Source organism: Glossina fuscipes, unplaced genomic scaffold, assembly GCF_014805625.2.
Source record: "Glossina fuscipes isolate IAEA_lab_2018 unplaced genomic scaffold, Yale_Gfus_2 0, whole genome shotgun sequence".
NCBI classification, from domain to species: Eukaryota; Metazoa; Arthropoda; class Insecta; order Diptera; family Glossinidae; genus Glossina; species Glossina fuscipes.
This window is the reverse complement of record NW_023998414.1, coordinates 9,820,647-9,834,357: the sequence shown is the minus strand read 5'-3', so window position 1 is coordinate 9,834,357 and position 13,711 is coordinate 9,820,647.

Below are 13,711 nucleotides of genomic sequence, written 5' to 3'. Positions count from 1 at the left end.
ATATAATATGTAAAAAAGAACTTCTCCTCAACACCTTGCAAAGCTGTGTACGAAGTAACAGTTGTATGTTAGTGTATTTTAACAATTATCTTCTCTGTTTAACCTGGGTAGATAATCAATAACTCCAGGTGTTCTTTGTAAACCTAATCAAGAATGTTGATTTGAAAGTTGTTAAAATTTCAAAAAGGTTTACCTCAAACATTTTTTTTTCTCTTTTGATTGCATAATGAAAAAAAGACAAAAAAAAAAAAAAAACCAAAGAAAAATTGTTTGTGAGAATTTTCCTTTTCCGTTTTCTTTTTTTTTTTTTAAAAAATTAAAAAACTTTTATTATTTATTGCATTACTCCATACTCGAAAAGTGATACCACATGTTCAATAACAAAAAAACAAAAAAAAAAGTCCTTAATCTTTTTCTGCATTCACCTCATCTCATCCATCTTAAGCGCTGAGAAAAGTTTCCTTTATCTATACAACTTTTCTTTAGTTCGATTTATTCTCTACTATGCTTTTGTTATTGAGAAAAAGTTTTTAGAAAATTTCTTTTATTCTTTTATTTATTTATTATTTTCTTTCTTTTTGCAAAGTCAACTTCTGTAGAAAAACTAAATTGTAAAATAAAAATCAAGTTATATAGAAGAAGAACAAAGTTTTTCTTTGTACATTATAGTTGAATGAAAATCAACCACAACAACATTTATTGTTATTGGTTTAAAGCCAGTTTGACAGCGCGAATTAGCCAAATAGTAAATAAGTACAATATTGATTGGTAAAAGAAAAAAAAAAAAAAAACAAAAAAAAAATAAAAAATGAGTGAAAAAAGAAAAACTTATGCACATAAAATACTTAGAAAAACTCTTACTGCATACTTGAAATCCTATATATATATATATGCACATATATATATGTGTTGCATGAGTTTCTTTTTTGCTTTCACAACTTGAGAACGTGTTATGCTGGATAAAGGAACTATTCAGCTTGCTAGGTTATCCTGGCGGTTCTTTTTATGCGTATGTATACATTATTGTAAACAAACTATTGCGACAATACAGTTTTATGCTTTGTTGCTCAGTTGTTTTCTTCTTCTTCTTCTTCCTCATCTTTTTCTTACTCTATTGAAGTTTTTGCGTCCATCATTTTTTTTTTTTTTCTATCAACATAAACTTTGATTTTTCATTTACATATATAAACACATATAAATATATATATATATACCAGTTATAGACCTTGCGTTTGGGATAAATTGTGTTTAAAAGTTTTATTATTATTATTATTATTATTATTATTATTATTACTATCACTATTTATCCGCCTCCGTTTGGCTTTTTTAAGGTTAAAGTCAATTACTGCCAGCCGCATAATATTTAGACGAACTTTTTAGTTTAAAAACTTCAATCGAATTAATTGCATACTAAAGCCGTTGCTATTCTGAGTAAAACTTATGGGCGTTTAATATCGAAGAATATAAATTTTGAAAACGACAACCATAAGAACTCTGGCTAATATTTCACATTCATGCCTCGTGTCCATGGCAAACTACTTGATAATGAAGAGAACTTTTAACATTTTTTTTTTATTATTTTATGCAAAAAAGTTGAGTTAACAAAATTTAAAATCATTTAGACATTATTACAATAAGTGAGCCGCTGAACAAGTTAATAACAATTTACGCCTCCCTGGAGAGAGTGCCGTCAAATCTTTTTTGACGTCTCTACTGTATTGTATTCTTTTACTACTGAAAGAAGAAATGTAGCGATTGTAGCAGTACCATAGCCTACTTAGCCTATTGTTTTTTTTTGTTCTTAATGAGACGATCAGCATTAGTACCTGCTGTAAAAACAATTCACAAGCGTAGGTTCGGAAATTACAAACTAGAGATAATGGTTAGATTTATCAATGAGACGGATTCGTCTTTGAAGAGTTGGCTCGGGGCCACCGCTCAAGTTGTGTATTACTTTTGCAAGCGTCTTTCGCTCGCTTTGTCAAACCTTTTTTTTATCTTCATATATATATATATATATATATACATATATATATCTTTTTACGCTTTTTATAGTATTGTAGCCAATGCAGCGTCTATTCATTTAACGAAATTCAAATGGTTGCCTAAAAGAACGCCCACTTTTGCCTAATATTCCAGGTGAGAAAGTCGGAATTCTTACTAATTATTTGTTTTAAGTACTTGTGAGTAGTACAGAGCGGTGTATACAAGTCTTGAGGTTCTTTAAAGTTTATCGACTTTGTATGAAAAGAAAGCAAAATAAATTGATTCTACTGAAAAGTATATATTATAGAAAGAATATTTCATTGACTTGTGTTAGTTGGTTAACGTTTCAGTTTTTTTATTACGTTATACTATTCTTTCTTTCTCTCTATGACTTATTATATTGTCAATGAGAAATAGAAATCAACTGTAATCGTCGCTTTTAATTAAAGCAACCGTACATTTCAAAGATGATGGAATCTCCCATTGCTAAGACTGTTCAAGTTTTAATACAATTTTGTCGATGATGCCTCTTAACCTTAAAGCATAAAGTTTAGAGTTAAGCGATGGAAAAACTTGAATAGTGATTTAATGTAAAATAAAATTCCATTACTGACTGGGATTTTGGGATTTTGTTCAAGTTATAGTAAACTTCTTTCATATTTCAACCAAAATTGACAATTAATGTTAACGATAAGTTGAAAATATTTGTTGATGTATGCTATGGCTGCAAACATGCGTATATGACGAACAGATCTAGAGAGGTATAGACTTAACGGAAAACCATGCTTTTATATCTAAGTCCAGACAGCTTGCTCTAGAGTTAATTCACCATAAAATCTGATGACCTGAAAGGCCATCTGCATCGCAAGTTAATTAATGCGATGTCTTCATTTTTCATAATATAAAAGTTTCCTTATATCTCATCACTCAATAAGTTCGTAGAACGACAGTTACATGTCGCCACTATGAGTCCTTATGATTCTCAAATAGTATCAATATGTAAACCGAATGAATTGAAATTTTGGTACCATCTAATCATAACAGGATTATTCGTCAATTCTCATCCTACTTATGTAAGCTACGCTACGACCTTATTAAACGATGTATTGTAAGCAAATGAATATAAGAAACTAGTCTTGGAGATAGAATAAGAATAAGGCGCCAGTAGTTGTTTCATAATAACTTACCCGTGCAAAGCTTTCAAATAAGAAAAATTTTCTGAAAAATAGGGAAAATAAAAAAAAGAATTTTATTATAAACGATCAAAAAGCTATAACAGAAAACAATATATATATATATACAAAAAGTGATTGTGCATTTTATGCATGCATCCGTACCTTCGATGAAATCAAAGCAAGTCAATATGTACTACAAGTAAGTATTTTATAATACTGTTTTCGCTTGCATCAAGGATCTGAACGTATGGCTCATCAAAAATGAAAACACAAACAATCCGAAATTGTCGGAGAAGAATTTCATAATCAAAGGTAGTATTCAACAAGCTGTTGGGATGAAAATGACATCAAAAATATTCTGTTTTTGCCATTTTTTCTGGGAGTAAGTAGACCACCGTAAATTTTTCAAGAAATCAATCCTTTTTTGTTTTTTTCCTTTTGCTTAATAGATGCTCTGAACGTTCTAGAATGCGTGAAAAATGTTTCATTAGCTGCATAATATTTTTTCTTTGAAATTTCGCAAAAAAACTCTTAGGCATCGCGACTGACCTTGTTGTGTGCAATTTCAATGCCGGTATGACTAATACGCTAAAAATCATTAAAGCTTTGGAAAGCCGACGGTAACGGGATCAAGACAGCTGAGCGTTTGTTTGGAACAAACTTACTTACACTTATTCGACCACTCCCAATATAAGGCCTAATTTTAAAAAATCATTACATGAATAAATGTACTAATCAAAGTAGTTTACGGTACTTAATGGTGGGCCCTGATCCACTATAGCGTTTCTTCTCTCTTTTCTTTTATTTTTTTTTTTTAAATCTACTTTTTATTTATTTTTTCATGGCTATTTTCATATGTCGAATTGATGCCACACATAGTCAAAGCAAATATGAGAACAAAAAGCAAGCAAAAATTGAAATTTTTGGTTACAATTAAATTTATATATATAAAAAGTGGTGGGAACATGTCATAAATTTAACCATTAAATGTCAGCATAAGTGACATGTTTAATAGTGGAGTTGATCATCGTCATCACAATCATCATCATTATTATCTTTAGCCGTGACAATGGATATAATATAAAATCCAATTAAAAAAGTGACAAATATATTTTTACACGTCATTACATATAACTTTACTCTTAAAAAAGCGTTGCCCTAACCATCATACCCTTTAACGAATTCTAGCAGTGCAGTTTAAAATTTAAGAAGACGAGTTTAGTATTGAATTTGATGAACCACCAATGGAGTTCGCTTAATAAATAAGAGCATACGCTGTTGTCGTTTTTAAGGTCCACAAACACCCTACACGCAGACCTAAATACATATCTAATTAGCCTTGACTGTTACCTTAAAAGGCATTTACGTATTTTAAAGAAGCCAAACCAATGCAGCCGAGCAGGGCTGACTTTGCATCTATACGTCCGATAGAATTCACGCTCTATTTTCATGCTTTCACTAGCAGACTTTATATGAAAGCGAGGCAATTTAACAAAATTAATTTTGCTTTTCAAAGACCTTGTTATTCTTCTTCTCATTAAGTTATCAAATTCTAAAAATTAAAGTTTTTTTTTAATTAATAAAATCCATAAAAGATGAAATTTAATGGACTACTTACTGCTTTGTAATAGCGAAGTACGTATTTTAAAAGTAAACCCAAAAGAGTTCACTCGTTTTTAGGTGGTCCGTTTTATGCTTCCCAAGTCAAGTTTTAAGAAATATTCCGTTTACAGCGATATGCACTATTATTATAATAAAGCAATCAAAAGCAAACGAATTATATAAAAATGCTCGTTGCACGTTTGGCGGAAAGGAAGATTGCATAAGGTATAGTAAGCTTATCAAAGGCGTACCATGCCCAGGCATAATCATTCATAGAATTCATAAAATGAATACTGAAATCGATTTGCCTTTGTCATCGTCAAACTATTGCCATGGCTCAGCTACATCCAGCTAAAAACCCGCCATTAACAAATAACCGATAGGTCGTTCTTTTCATTATATCATTGACCAAATATTTTATAAGGAAAATTATCCTCTTGCACGATGTTCATATCAAGGCCAAAAATTTGGGCTTAACGAGTCGATAAGCAATTGATTACACTCAAATACATAGGAAGATTCTTAGACCATGCAACAAGAGGCGGGATGGCTCGAATGACTTTGAAAACATATTTTTAATATGAATGAAATATTGTGCAGTATGTTGTTATCATACGTAACGAGTTATGAGGCGTGATGTATACGACACGATGTACGATGTTTAAAACGCTTTTCTTTTTATAGCCCCAATCCAAGGTTAGGAGCAAGCTTAGAGAATATTATAAACTAGGTACGTATGTATTCTGCACAGATATCAAATTCTGAGCCTATCTGTCTGTTTGACCGGCTGTCCAAAATTTTAATAATAGATGTTCTTACAGATAGATTGCCATTGGAATTGAATGAAATCAGCTGACAGGCGTATCCAGTATACAAGATGAATTGAAAACATTTTTGTTTCAGACGCTGCAACCGACTCAACGATAAAAATGTCAACATGTCCATTTTATGGACGTTCCTCTACCAAATAAAAATAGAAAAAAATAGGAAAAATCTTCCACGTCCCCGTAATATTATAGAGTGTTGCTGTTATCCATTTTGAAGTCCGCTCTCATTCTAATGCTAATGTTAATATTAATGCGTCTCATTCTATCGAGACACCATTTACGCAGTATTCGGTCGCGACCTTAGCAAGTTTAAAAGGAAAAATTAAAATTGACAACTGAAAACTGGCATATGTTCTCATAGCCATACGTCAAAAGTAAAAATGGCCTCCCCTCGCCCACAATCATATTTGAATGTACCTTGCATTTTTTACCCCTAAAATTTAATTCTGAAAACCATCTTGAAAGTCATGAAAGACATGAAATTGCAACTAAAAACTTATCGCCAAGATAGATTTAATGTCTTCTATAAAATTTCCTAAAGATCCTACTAATAATTTTTGCCTGTCAACATAGTCAAGAAAATATATCGAACCTTTTAAATAGTGATTTAAAATCTTGAATAGCGGAGATTTGCTTTATAATGAGTATAGTGTTCGTATAGTTCAAGATTGCGCATGCCAAGCATGCTGGCCAAGTTGGTTTTTCGATGCGTAGGTTTGCGAGATATGTAAGAATTTTTTTAACTTTTTATGGTTGTATCAATTCTCTGAACCTAACTTTATGAAAAAGAAATATCTAATCGTTTAATCGTTAGTATCAACATTAAAATTCCTTAGTGATAATCAGAGACAACTGTGAAGTGAAACAGCCAGGAGACGCGGTTAGGGCAATCCGTTTGATATTTGCAGAATTTTACATGAAGAACAGAATTTTATATATGCATTGGGGCGATAATTATTTGCGGCAAAATGAACGCAAATTTCCGATACAACAAGGAGTACACACAACGCCTTGAGCCCTTTTTTTTTGTTTTTTGAAAGAAAAAAAAAAAAGAAACAAACTTTGTATCTTTGTTTGTTAAGAGATAGCCTCATTTTTTGAGTTTTCCTTTTTTCCCTCCACAAATAGCGAATTCATTCTCTCTCTCTCTCTCTCCCTCTCTCTCTCTCTCTCTCTCTCTCTCTCTCTTTTGAAATTTGATCTAAAATTTGAAGGTTTTATCTCAAAGCGAGCAAAGATGAGCGTTCTAGAATACCGCGGATGACACAATTAGCCTACTATGCTACGCTTCTCAAGGGCTAGACCATGATTTTTCGTTTCCAAAACGAAAAGACTCTACAATTTTTCCCCATATTATTTATTAAGTAAGAGAAACAAATTAATAATAAATTGAATCAATAAATTGATTTAAAATGTTAATCACTCAATATATTGTAACAAGAATACATTTAACATAAATACAATAAATTCATCAGCATTATCGTTGCTATCGTTATCATTGCCATGATATTAAATGTAAGCGCGGAATAAATTGAATAAACAAACTTGACGCATTTTCGTTGATTCGTCGAGCAAACAACATCAACGCTTCCAGAAAAATAACAAGTAACAACAATAGCAAAATGGTAGCTTTCGCTAAAACTACAACTATCATGCAATCGCTATTATATATTATATGGTAACGTTTAGCGTATCGACCGAAACAAGGGGAAGAATGGTGCACAAAAGCAGACACAGATATAGACACTCAATGACAACTGAGTGTTTAAATAAACGACAGTACTTCAAATAAATTGCAACAAATCAAGTTGAATGAATAACGCTAAGCTATGTCATACTCAACATAAAATGATGCCAAAATAAATCCTTTTACCGGAAAAGGAAAGATATATTATAGCAGAAAGTAAAGCAGAAAAAGAAAAATAAAATTGTATTTTATATAAACTTACCCAAGCTTACGAAGTGCGCACACAAAAACACACACACGCATATACATAGACTTGAGAAGTGTAACGCAATGAACAAACAATTTGTGTCTCGTGTACTCACTCATAAGGGCATATTGTTATCCATCAACATTTCGAAATTTGTATGGGCTTCATACCTACCCAACTACACAAAACCGAAATACAAGGTTCGCGAGAAAGTTCCATCTTTCTAAAAACATGTATCGACAACATTTTACTTTTTCTTATTATTATCACTACAACCACACGGTGTATATATCATTAAATTAATTGTTGCTTGTACAATTACGAAAAGATTAGCCATAACATGTCCATCCGTCCATCATATGAAAAGGTAAGTAGGCCAAGCACGCCAAGCTTTCACGTATATAAACTTGGCTGGCGTCCGTATGTCGTGCTCGAAATGATGAACAACAAAACACCCGTAATCAAGAAGATAACAAAATAAAGCAGAAAAAAAATTAAAATAAAGAAAAAAAACCATTCAATATATTTGGGAATTATTCCAACGAAGCCGCTTTCGATCTAAAGTTAATCAGAGTCAAATCGGAAAATCCGATACAAGCACAATTTTGGTAGATAAACTCAAAGGGATCGAAATGCTTGCGTCTGCGTGTAGCTGTGAACTCGATGGTAACTTGAATACGTTACTCGGCAGCAATTTTACGATCGAAAGACTCTTCATTTGACAATAAGACAAGTGCTTACTTTGTCGACAGATGTGAACCCACCTCACCCAACTCAAAGTCGATAATCGATACCTATCGAGTTTACCCGACATCGAAAGCGATAAGGCCCCTCTTTGCAATTTGTAGACTTTTCGGCTTAAGAGAAAATTTTTTTTGAAATTAAGCTTCATTTTTTAAAGCGAATATGTCTTGCATGTCTTGCATTTTTCTGTAAAAACTTCTTTCTATTACTTATTAAAATATATCGAATTTATTGTCCATCAATTAAGATCAGATTTCCTCAAATCGACGCAGGGGCAGACATTCATCTTTAGTCAGTCATTGGTGAGATTGTCAGTCGACTAACTAAAACTCATCAAAATATAGCGGGGCTTTATTATTCTGCTTTAATTGTCAGTCAAACTTCCTGCCAAAAACTTGTTGCGCTCTTGAGTTGAGTTGTTAAGAGACATGGCAAAGGAGAAACTCCAAATTCACTTTACTTTTTGATTCAACTTGAGCATTAAACAGCAGAGATGGTCTCTCTTTAAGATGAATAAGAACTATGTAACAAATCTTATGTTCTTAGAACATAACTATGCAGGCGTAAGACCAGCGGTTGGTCTTTCCCGCACACCTACGAGTAAAAGCAAATAAAATTTACAACATTTTCATATTAAAGGAACATTATAGCTTTACTCTGCAGAATAATGATATGTTAAAAAACAATTTATAAGCGAACACACTGCCATAAGACGTTCTCTCAAATTGGTTTTCATTCTTAAAAACAAAAAAAAAAGAAAAAGTTGCTAAATGAATTTTATGCGGCCGTCACCTCGAACAAATATACGCTAGACATCGAGTTTTTCTTCAATTTCTCTTACCTCAATTGCTTGTGGAAGATTGTATTTGGTTTAAATCTTTTAATGGTCGCAGCATAAATTTTTACTAACCTATGGATCCGTCTATCTCGATATAAAATTTATTCAAAGCAATAAATTCGTTATAAGCGGAACTAGTTTTTTCAGTATTTCGCTTCTACAAGTGCTTCCAATATAATAATAATTGTCCAATACGCATAAGGAGCTCGAGATTAACTATCGAAGGAAGTAAATTGACGGTCGTACGATGTTGTGTAAGAAAATTTACTTCGAATCACATTTATGATGATGTTACTGATATTAAATATCAGCTTTCATGAACACCTGTGTTTACTTCACTCAGGCTTGGATCAAGTACTTGGAAGTAAAGCTTTGGGGCCGGTTGATAAATGTCGATATCGCGTTAACTCCGCTTTAATGTCCGCTACAAGTACAACATGATGACAGTTCGAAAGAAGTGGAAGAAAAGAAGGACACAGGGAGTCGCCGCAGCATCCCCTTGCACGGTTTGCAATGAAGTTCATCCTTCACGTAAATCCCGCAATGGTTATATTTACAATTTATCATTCCGTAGGCTTTCTTGACGCCTTTTTTTTTTTTTTTTTTTTTTTTTTTGGTTAACATTTTTAGACGTACCAGAGAGTAGGTAGTAATACGTTGAAACTCTTTATTTGTGAACAGAAATTAAGAAGTGAACTTCTTATCATATGCGTGAGGATTTAAAAATCAATCCTTTGAAGAGACTAATAGAAATGATTGGAATCTGATCCGGTGATCAACTTCTGATCAAATTTTTTCTTGGATAAAAGTCTAAAACTTGGCGATTAAGCTGCAGCCACCATCTCTCCATCACTTTTTCTCGCCTCGCTTCTCATCCCGACCGTCATCATGTGACAAATATAGGCGATATTCCCTGAGTGATTAATCACACGGCAAAAAAGGTTTACTTTATGCTTAATTTATAGGATGAAAATTTTGAATTTTCGGAATATATTTGTATGAACGTCGTGATATTCACAATGAGTATTTGTGGATGAGAGAGGAAAATTTGTTTTATATGGCATACGTACCGATCGTGAGGAATATGTAAATATGTAAAGCTATTTCTTTCTCATTTTTCTGTTTTACAAATTCTTTGTAATTAAGAAATCCTTTAAATATAAACGAAAAGGTAAAGGAAATTATTTCCAGTCGATAAAAAAAAGAAGGAATATTTAACTTTGAATAAATAAAAAATTATCATAAACTCGTAATAAATTGAGTTCCCAATGCAAAGTAACATTACCTAATATTTAAAGAAAATAATTTTCAAGCGTTATGTTATTTGTGTTATGTGGATAAAGCATTAAACATAGCGAAATTTACTTGAATGAGCAACAAACTACGTTCTCCCTAACAAATATAATAAAAAGAAAAATAAACTAAATAAGCTAAAGAAACCGTAAGTATCAAATAAAACATAGAACAAAGGGATCTTTTAAATAGGTACGTAACGTATATACGTAAATGTTACTTCCACTAACGCATGTATCATCTATTCTCCTTAACATCTCTAGTCAAACTTTTCCTTGTTTAAGTTTTTTTTTTTCATTTAATCCCTTTTTATGCGCTTAAATTTAATTTAACGAAAATAAGGAAAAATACTCTCGTGTTTGCATAAAGAATCGCTGGTAGCGAAATCCCTCTTCAAACATTGACTGGCTTTCTTTCCCTTACCTATGTTATATGCATAAATATGTACATGTTGCTTAGTTACATGTTTTTGCGCAAGCATACCTACATATATCGAGAACGAAAATGCTCTTTTATAAATGTAAGTGGTGTCTCAAGTATGTTGAACAAATACCAAATAGACATCAAGCTTTTCCCATAAAAAAATAGCCAGATTTTGTAACACATAAACGTAAAAAAGATAAGTGTAAGCATAAAATGTACAGAAAGCTATACATACATGAAACTGCATACTAGGTATACTAATTTTTTTATCTTATTTGCCGCATTACGATAACAGGCACGTTTCGATGATATCCGAAGAAGTTTTTTTGCTGTTTTGCTTGACTCAACACAAAAACACACAACCACATAAGATCCTTAATCATTTCAAAAATATAACAATCGGTCGATTCCGGTGGTCAATTAAATTTCTTAGTTATTTCATAAATCCGGTCCATTCGCTCTCTCGTCTATGTCAATTTATTCCTTCATACTTTCATACTTGTTTCACATTTGTTACAAGATGTGCCGTCAAGAGGTTCTTCTATTCGATTATCTCGTTTGCCAGACCAGGAAATATCGTACATCCAACAAATTACGAGCCTATAACTATGTTATTAAATTCGAGGAATAAGAGGAATCTTAAACAATTTTCTTTCTTTTTTTTTTCAACAATCACTCAGGGGATGTCGCCAGTGTATGTGTAACACGATAATGGTCACAAAAAAGAGAAGAAAGGGAGGAAAAGCTGGAAAATAGAGAAGTGGCCTCTTCGATAAGCATTATATACGCCTTTACTGATTGACCACCGATTGACTATAGCTGCAATAAAGTGCTGTCAAAACGCACTAAGATTTGAACCCGCAAGCACCGCAAGTTGTGTAATCAATTTCTAAACAATTCTTTGAAGCGATAAATCAATGCATATCTGTACGAGAAAAACTTTGATTTCGAAAATGGGAAAAATCAGCCTTGCCTACTTTTCTCTTTTCAAGATAACGGTAATGGCTATAAAAGATTCGGACATGATCGAATATCATTTTTTTACATATATTTTCTTCTTCATTTTTTTTTTTTAGTATATGGACAGCCACTCATAGGATGCCACTTATATGCGTGCGCACGATAGTGGATAGTAAAGTTTAAAGATAGAGATTGACGGAAGGATGGAATAGTTCCCGTGGACGGTTGGCTTAAGAGTGGAAACAACAGGTACTGCGGGAAAGACCGCTGCTGGAAGATTATTTCATAGGCGGACAGTGTGACCAAAGAACGGGGAGTCACGATAATGTGTCATACGATAGGCAGGAGATGTCAGGACGAGTGGTTAGGAACACTAAGAAAGCCTTGTGATCCTGTAAAAAGGGCTTAATTGACGCACATGTCTCTTTTGCTTTTTTGTAGACAACTTTTCGACGATATCGAGACTTTTTCGCACACTTTCATCAGTCACGAACATCTAAAGATATTGAGTTGCACAGTTTCCCTTTTGGCTTTTTTGAAATTTTAAAAGGTATCACTCTTAATGATAAATCCTTTATTTAATTTGATGAGTAATCGAAGGCCCTAACGCCGGCATATACAGTTTTCTTGCTTATTATCTTAAAATCAGATAATATTTGTTTTAAGGAAGATGTTCGCTTGTAAGCGTAAAAATATATCATTGATTTTTTTTTTATAATTTATAATAAATTTTGGATAATGGACACCTGGCGTTTTCCTGACGACTTGCACGATGATATATCCATAACGTTTTAATGAAACTTTTAATTTAAAAGTTTAAAATTTATCAAATGAACGCGAAAAGATACGCATCTCCAGCAATGACTTATGGTAACTATCAAGAGCATTACAACAATATATACCGAAACAATGTGTCATTATTTATGACGCATATTCAAGTACGTCTGACTATTTGCATCGGATGACGTTTTAATTAATTGAACAAAAAGAATATGCGAGCAATTAAAGAAAATTGTAAGCAAAATTGTAAGATTGAAACGAATCTCTTTTACCGGATATGGTTATGATTTGAAGAAGAAGAAGAAGAAGAAAAAAGATCATCTCGGATATCGCATCCCCTGGAAATAATAAAACTTTGAATTCTTTTTTATAATTACAAAGAAAAAAAAAATAGAATAAAATAATTAAATAAATTATTTTTTTTCTTTCTACATTCAATGAGAATTGTTTATGAAAATTGTGACGACAGTTAATCAGCACAGATCCTGTGCCACGGTATAAAAAGCAAACCTTTCGCTAATTTTTGTAACATATGTGAGCGAGAGGGAGAGAGAGAGAGAGAGAGAGAGAGAGAGAGAGAGAGAGATAGAGAGAGAGAGAGAACAAAATGATTTTAATTTATTTTCAATTTGAAAGCTACGCCTTCCTGTTCACGTAACACGACGTGACGAATATCGACGAACGAAAGACGAGAATCGATATCTAAAGCAGAAAGATTCAGATCACTTTTAGTTAAAAAAATTGATTTTATCTGCATGTTTGGTAGAAATTGTTTAAAAATTTTAACTTTACGACAAAATCCGGGTATCATTCGGGTGGGTATCCGCGCATATATAAAGGTGTTTTGGTTCTCTTCTCTTAATTTTGAATTTAGTTTTTTCAATCGATCACTAGTGAAGACAAAGAAAGCAAACAAAATGTACTGTTGTCCTTTTTTTCGCACCGTTATGGTAGCTTTACAGGTCGTTGTCGTGGTCGGGACTTTAAACTAAAAAGGGCTTTTTTTTACTTTCTGCAAACTTGTGAAAGTTCAAAGAGCAAATAAAAGTTGAAACATACATCGACTCGAAATCTTATATTAATCAAGAATGACTTTATGGAATCTCTCTCTCTCTCTCTCTCTCTCTCTCTCTCTCTCTCTCTCTCTCT